This window comes from Aegilops tauschii, chromosome 7 (assembly GCF_002575655.3).
Source record: "Aegilops tauschii subsp. strangulata cultivar AL8/78 chromosome 7, Aet v6.0, whole genome shotgun sequence".
Classification (NCBI taxonomy): Eukaryota; Viridiplantae; Streptophyta; class Magnoliopsida; order Poales; family Poaceae; genus Aegilops; species Aegilops tauschii.
In genome coordinates this window covers 51,262,775-51,270,437 of record NC_053041.3, presented here as the reverse complement: position 1 = coordinate 51,270,437, position 7,663 = coordinate 51,262,775, and the positions used below count along the sequence as shown (strand labels likewise).

The following is a 7,663-nucleotide window of genomic DNA, read 5'->3' as shown; positions in this document are numbered from 1 at the left end:
TCACGAAAGTGCTCTCTCTCCTCCTTAATTACTGCGCCATGTCATTTTTTTTTGCCTATATGGCATGCTTAGCACCTGTCCATCATGGAGCACTGGGAAGGGCCTTATGCGCATGCAAGTCCACCACAAATAATCATTAACTATTTTTCTGATGCACTCTCAAGCGAGCACATCATCCTAGGTCTCTTATGCTATTTGTATTTTTATTAGCGTCATCTGACCTACTCCAGATGTACGTCATGAATCCCTGTCCAACCGCTTTAGACTTCATGTGTTTTTAATGTTCTCTTCTGCAACTGAAAGCCCAAAAGATCGTATCTTTTTCATTCTCAATCTCTTGGGCTTTTGTCCATGTCTCTTTTGCTACTTAGAGGTCAGAGAATTGTGTGAGATTCATCCCCACTATCCTATTTATTTTGACATGCAAACTATCCACATCATCAAGTAGATCCATCATTATAAAATGCTTTTCCACTAAGTCTTCATGCGCATGCTCCCCACTAACTCTTCATGGGCATGCAAGTCCACCATAAATAATCATTAACTATTTTTCTCATGCACTCTCAAGCGAGCACGTCATCCTAGGTCTCTTTTGCTATTTGTATTTTTATTGGCGTCATCCGACCTACTCCAGACGTACATCACGAGTCCTTGTCCAACCGTTTTAGACTTCATGTGTTTTTAATGCTCTCTTCTGCAACTGAAAGCCCAAAAGATCGTATCTTTTTCATTCTCAATCTCTTGCACTTTTGTCCATGTCTCTTTTTCTCCTTAGAGGTCAGAGAATTGTGTGAGATTCATCCCCACTATCCTATTTATTTTGACATGCAAACTATCCACATCATCAAGTAGATCCATCATTATAAAATGCTTTCCCACTAAGTCTTCATGCGCATGCTCCCCACTAACTCTTCATGCGCATGCAAGTCCACCACAAATAATCATTAACTATTCTTCTCATGCACTCTCAAGCGAGCATGTCATCCTAGGTCTCTTTTGCTATTTGTATTTTTATTATTGGTGTCATCCGACCTACTCCAGACGTACATCACGAGTCCCTGTCCAACCATTTGATTAGACTTCATGTGTTGTTAATGCTCTCTTCTAATTCTGAAAGCCCAAAAGATCATATTTTTTCATTCTCATTCTCTTGCGCTTTTGTCCATGTCTCGTTTGCTCCTTAGAGGTCTGAGAATTGCATGAGATTCATCCCCACTATCCTATTTATCTTAACATGCAAGATATCCACATAATTAAGTAGATCCATCATTTAAATATGCTTTCCCACTAACTCTTCATGCGCATGCAAGTCCACCATAAATAATCATTAACTATTTTTTCCCACACACTCTCAAGCGAGCACGTCATCCTAGTTCCTAGGTCTCTTTTGCTATTTGTATTTTTATTGGCGTCATCCGACCTACTCTAGACGTACATCATGAGTCCCTATCCAACCATTTGGTTAGACTTCCTGTGTTGTTAATGCTCTCTTCTAATTCTGAAAGCCCAAAAGATCATATTTTTTCATTCTCATTCCCTTCCGCTTTTTCCATATCTCTTTTGCTCCTTAGAGGTCAGAGAATTGCATTAGATGCCTTCGTTCTCTCAAACCTCCACTATTCTAAGCATCCTTTTAGTCTCAATTTTATTCCATTGCATATAGAGAGGTAGCTCATCGAGTTTTTATTTTTTTAGAATCACAATTCCCATGCACCCTTTTAATCCCATTTTTATTCATTTGCGTACACCCAAAGCTAATCAGACTTTTTATGACGAAACTAAACTTCACCTAATGGGGAGGCATGCATGGTTGCGCACCAGACAAGATAATAAAAAAAATACCTAGGTATATTGTGGTGAATGAACAACCTCGGTAAGTGACATGTTTTTAATAGAAAATCAAATTATGAGTGAACTCACGTTTTATTTCTATACAAGCTATGTTTCCTTTTGTGAATGCACATATACAGTTGATATCATTGTTTTAGGTTTAGCCAAGGTGAGATGTCTCCACTGTCTCTACGCATCGCTGTTTTCACCTCATATCGCATCGCTGATATATTGTCAAGGTAATAAATTAACAGAACAAAAATCACACCTATTTTCGGTTTTTCATCAAATTTCTTATAAATGCTTACTCTATATAATATTTCTTCCAAACAAAATCTTTACATCTACTTATACTATCTTTCATGAACTTTTATATGTTTATAAACATCAAATTACTTATTAAAATTTATCGAAGCAACGTGCGAGGTATCATCTAGTATGTTTAATTAGTAGCGCAGACATATGTCCAAAGGTTATAACCTTGTCCGGTGCTTTAAAATGTCAGTAAACTAATTTATTCAGTTACACTCTTTTTGCTACCTAAATACAGTAAGTTCTAACGATTTGTTTATGCCTTTTCATTCACCCCCCTCTGTATGCCCAAGAATTCCACAATCTGAACAATAACGTATCAAGCTATAACTCAATTAGGCACGGGTTGTCACACGGGCGCGCCGTGCCTCCGCACAACAAGTATATATTATGAGTGTAGAATAGTTTATTCTACACTCGTAGGAAATAATTTACAATTAAAATTAGTGAAGTACTACTAACATATTGTGATCCCCAAAGACATAAGTAAAAGGAGACATGCATGGTCCTTGAAGGCTTTTATATCATGTACTCCTCCATAGCTTTCGCAAGATGTTTTGCTTTACTGTTGCCGGCAAAGTGGTCACGTACGGTCTTCATAATCTTCTTTAGTGCTTCTTCAAGAGCTCGCTTCACCTCGGCGGAATGCGGAGCACCACTTTCATAATCAGTGATGAGCTCTTCCATCTTGTGAAACGTCCTGCTACCACCACCGTTCTCTTCTTTCCTGGGCACCTCACAGTATCCAAACCATGGAAACACAATATGTCTAATGTCCTCCAGACATGGGTTGCCTTGTGCAACTTTTGCAGGGCAGAAAGCTTTCCTTACTTTCACACTGTAACATCCCAAAATTCTAAATTTTAGAATGTTATATTAAATAGATAGTTATGATTGATTGTTTGATTGATTGTGTGAAATTGAGTGAAATTCAAAACTTTTTGAAAGTTAAACGAGAGGGAATAAAATGACTTTCCCATAATTTTCATCTTGCTTTTATGATCTCCAAGAATTCAAATTCATTTCATCACAAGACCCTAGAGTGAAGATAATATGACTTCTTCCGTTTAAAATAAATGAAAAGGGTTTTTGACAAGATTTGAATTTCATTTGGAAATATTTTCCAATTCAGAGACTTTATGCAACTCAATGATTTTCATGAGAGAAGATAAAATGACTTCTTCAAAAGATATGAAATATGAGTTGGAAGTTTCAAAGAATTAAATTCAAAGTCCCATTGAAATTATTTTCAATTTTGGGTTATTTCGTTTTTATTCAAATTTTTTTGCCAAAAATAAAATATATGGAAAATAGGGTAAAATGATTCCCTACATTAGAAAATTGGAGAGAAATAAATTTGAATTTATTTTGGTATTTTGAAAATGATTTTTATGAGGTTTTAGTGCACTAGTAGCACTCTTTGATTTATTTAAATTTTTGTGGATTTTATTTGATGCTAGAAAAATGTTCAGGTTGTAGGAAATCTTTTTCTAAAAATTTTGCTATATTATATGCCTATATAATATTTTTATTTATTTTGTTTTTAATATTTCTTTCTCTGTGTGTGTTTTTTTAAAAGGACTTCCTCCGCGAACTAGGCCGGCCCAGCCAACCGGGCCAGGCCGACCCCAGCCCAGCGCCGTGTCACCCCCGACCGGGCCTCGGTTTCCGCCGCCCGTACGCCATCGCCGCCGCGCCGATCTCGACCTCCGTGCCGAGGCCGGACTCTCCTTGCCCCTCCCGCAAGCCGTCCGCTGCCCCCAGCCTTTAAATAGCGACCCCGGGCCATTGGACCCCGAGTTCGTCGCCGCCCGATCCGCTTAGCCAGCGCGCCGGCGCCGCAGATTGCCGCCGCCGCAGCCGCGCCTCGCCTAGCCCAGCGTAGCTGCCGCCTCCGCCCGATCCGCCGCCGTCCGCCGCCTCGTCCCGACGCCGGAGCTCGCCGCGCTCACCGAAACCGCCGCGCCGCCTCGCCTCGCTGCCGCCGGAGTTGACTGCCGACGCCGTTCCGATCCACCGCCGACCCGCCTGAACCGGTGGGAACCGCCCAGTTCGCCCGGTTTTCTTTTTAGTTGTTTTAGTTTTGGTTTTCGTCTTAAAACCGATTTTGTTTAGTTTTACTTATTTAGAGTTCGTTCGTTCGTTTAGGTTCTTCAGTCTATTCGTCAGATTAGTTCTGTTAGCGAGCGTTCGCTCGATAGACTTGTTTTCTGTTTAATTTTCGGCTAGGGACCCATCCGTGAATATTTTATTTACAGATTAGTCCTTGATCTTCAAAACCCCGCAACTTTTTACCCGTTTTTTCCAAATCCAACAAAACCAACGCCCACTTATTCTTTATGATCCCCTCTATCCAGATAACCAACTTAAACATGTTTTTGATAGTTTAAAATTTGATTTCAAACAGATTTGAATTTGAACTTCTTTTGTTCATAACTTGAGTTTTATAACTCCAATTTAATTGATTCTTTTTGCAAGTCGAAGCTCTTGACCTAAACTTTATAATAAGGCCAAATCCACTCAATTTTGGTACTGTTAGAAATTATTTTCTGTTGCAAGAGTTGTTTGCCTGTTTTCGAAGTTTTCCGAGTTCTTTTCTTCGATTCTTTTGCATGAGTGCTTATGTATGCAATTGCTTGCTCACGATAGATTGACCGGAGTGTGACGAGTAGAACTATCAGGAGTTATGAGTGCGAATCATCTTCATCAACAGTACAGGCAAGTTCACACTTTGATCATACTTCTTTCATACCCAGTTTTTATGCATTAGTTACAATCCTCAAACATTGCATAAGTAGGATCTCTTAAATGTGGGTTGGGAAGTAGATGATGAGGTAGAACCTATTGCCCTTTTATTATCAAACCTTGGGAGTTACTTCTACGTTATGCTTATACTGCTATGCTATGCTCGTAGACGTGGATTGGCTGAGCATATCCATGACAAATGTGAGATTGTTAATTAATGTATAACTTAATGTGGCTACTTAATACACATTTGGGTGGATTGGTTGAGGCACCCTGGAGCACCTAGTGGTTGTCAGGGCACCTGGAGAATCCAGTGTTATCCTAGGATATCCCGGAGTACCCGTGTGATCATCCTATGGTTCGCCACCCAGGCTCAAAGGGATCATAAGATTATTCATGCTAGAAACTTCCGTGTGCAGCCACAAGCTATTATGGGCTCTAACATAGTCGAGTATGTTGCATGACCTCTTTCAGTGGTAGGCTAGCAGATGTAGAGGGAAAGTAGGTGTAACTGTCTACCCAGAGTAAAGAGTTAATGCTTCTGAAAGACTGTGTCTCGGTCATCCGTTTCTCAAACATCATGTAGTGCGAGAAATCCAATGGAGGAGATCGAGTCTTGTGGGGAAAAGTGCGCAAACCTCTGTAGAGTGTATAAACTAATCATGATTAGCCGTGTCCCCGGTTATGGACATCTTTGAGTATCTGGTACTTGAATTATTGATTTGATCTCATGACTTTACTTAATTAATCTGTTGGGTTGATGATTATTAATTTGGGATTGAGTTGGAGGAACCTTCTCAATATTATTCAACCAACTTTGTAGTTAATAAAATATATTCCTTTGCAGTAGGGAAAAATTGGCTTTTCGCAAAAACATTATAACCATAGAGCTTTTCCACCAGCCAAATATGCATGTAGTGATAACTATTATTCATTATTATCCTATGGTGTGAATTTGCCAGTACATTCAATGTACTGACCCTTTGTGGCTGCAACGTCTCATGTTGCAGGAATCTTACGACGAGTAAGTGATATGTTAGGGTTACGATTTCTACACTCAACCTTGCCGTTGGTGTTGATGGGAATCCACAACCTTGTTGTTACTTCCGCTATTTGGATTGAGGTAATATTATTTACGTTACTTTATACATGTGATTTACCTCTGTTATAAATCCTCGAGTACTGTGTGTGTCAGCATACCGATCCAGGGATGACACTTAAGCACACAGACTTGACCGTCTGAGGTCGGGTCGCTACACACACTCAGATTTTGCTCCCCATCTTCCATGAAGATGGTCCAAGCTGGATCTCCTATATTACCAAATTCATGGTCCTCTATTAAATTGGGGAGCTTATTGTGGGACAGAATAATAGGTCGATTTTCACCCTTCATGTCTTTGTAGTACTCTCTAGTTAGCTCGCGAACCTCCTCAAGATCCTCATCATGATCCATGGATAGCAGCCATATGTCTGCCTTGGGGAGTAATACAGCAGCACACTGCATGCAAGGTTCAAAGATCATTGTAGCCACCACAGCAGGCCGGTCATAGGCATTCCATACACCGTGAGTGCATATTCAAAGGTCTTGTCCCAGCACCTTATCATCCTCCCCAAAGTGTTATTTCTGGCAACATCCATCACAAGCGTCCAGTATTCATGTGAACGGCGATTTATTTCATCCGACAACCACATGAACTCTACCCGGTTAAGCTCCAAGCCTGCTGCTTTCCATACCTCAATCATGTAACATCCAATAGTCCGAATATCATTCATATCACCACCGAATCTGTTGTGTATATGAGCAAACCAATCAGCCATCAAAATTTTAACCCTGCAGCCAGCTTTGACCATTTTATTGACATTGAGCACCATCATGATCCCCTGGGCAATGTGTATCGACGGCGAGGGATCGCACCAAACGTAGCAGATAGGAGCGACCTTCTTCTCTAGTAGCAACCTAAGCTCCTCTTCCTCGTCGGTGCTCCCCAACCCGATGCTCCTCATTATCGCAAACCTCTCCTCCAAACTCATCTCGACAGCATACCCTGCAGTGCTGATCTGAGTTGTCGCCTCAACTGAGTTGTCCATGGGGACGAAATATATAGGATCGTAAACACAGCTCAACAAATATATAAGAGCCCGCCACAAGAAGTGAAAAGGGAATCGTGATTACACCCGTGTAAGGATGTTTACTGCTAGCTTGTGCTTATTCTTTGGGCACACTGGAAAAAAGAGCTTCATATATCTGGAAAAGGAGGGTAGCGGGGGTGGGGGTGTTGGTGGCGGCCTCGGAGATGCCGACGGTGGCGGTTGCTGAGGCGGACCCAAACCCTAGGCAACGGCGGTCAGGGAATCCGAATCCAGATCGATCTGAGTTGCGCAGGAGAGGATAACGAGGTGACGAGGTTTTCTGTGAGGCCGAGGCGTGGTTTCCAGGGCCCTTCGCCAATGCCTGTAGCTTTTCCCTTTCCTGTTGTATATGCTCGTGTTTTTTTGACATGTACTCGTGAATTGAATTTCCAATGTCGGGTTGACCGAGATTTTTGTGTGGTCGAGCGTTTGTCAACTGGAATCACCTTGAGATTTGCGTTTTTGTTCTGCTTTTTATATAGTTTATTTATACTAGTAAACATGCCCGTGGGTTGGAACGGGAGACAAAAGTATTACGTGCTAGCCAAAATAATTATGACTCAATATCCTAACATATGAGCGTTCTCTATTTTAACACGGTGGCCCAGCATGTCGCCACTCATCTTTCTTCCCAACCTCGCCTGAT

The 7,663-nt window shown here is 41.2% G+C and overlaps 1 pseudogene; it reads right to left on the bottom strand.

Annotated features, from left to right (window-relative positions):
* Window positions 1-2,398: 2,398 nt before the first annotated feature.
* Window positions 2,399-6,975, bottom strand: LOC109758952 (tyrosine--tRNA ligase 1, cytoplasmic-like; annotated as a pseudogene).
* Between the last annotated feature and the right edge of the window lie 688 nt (window positions 6,976-7,663).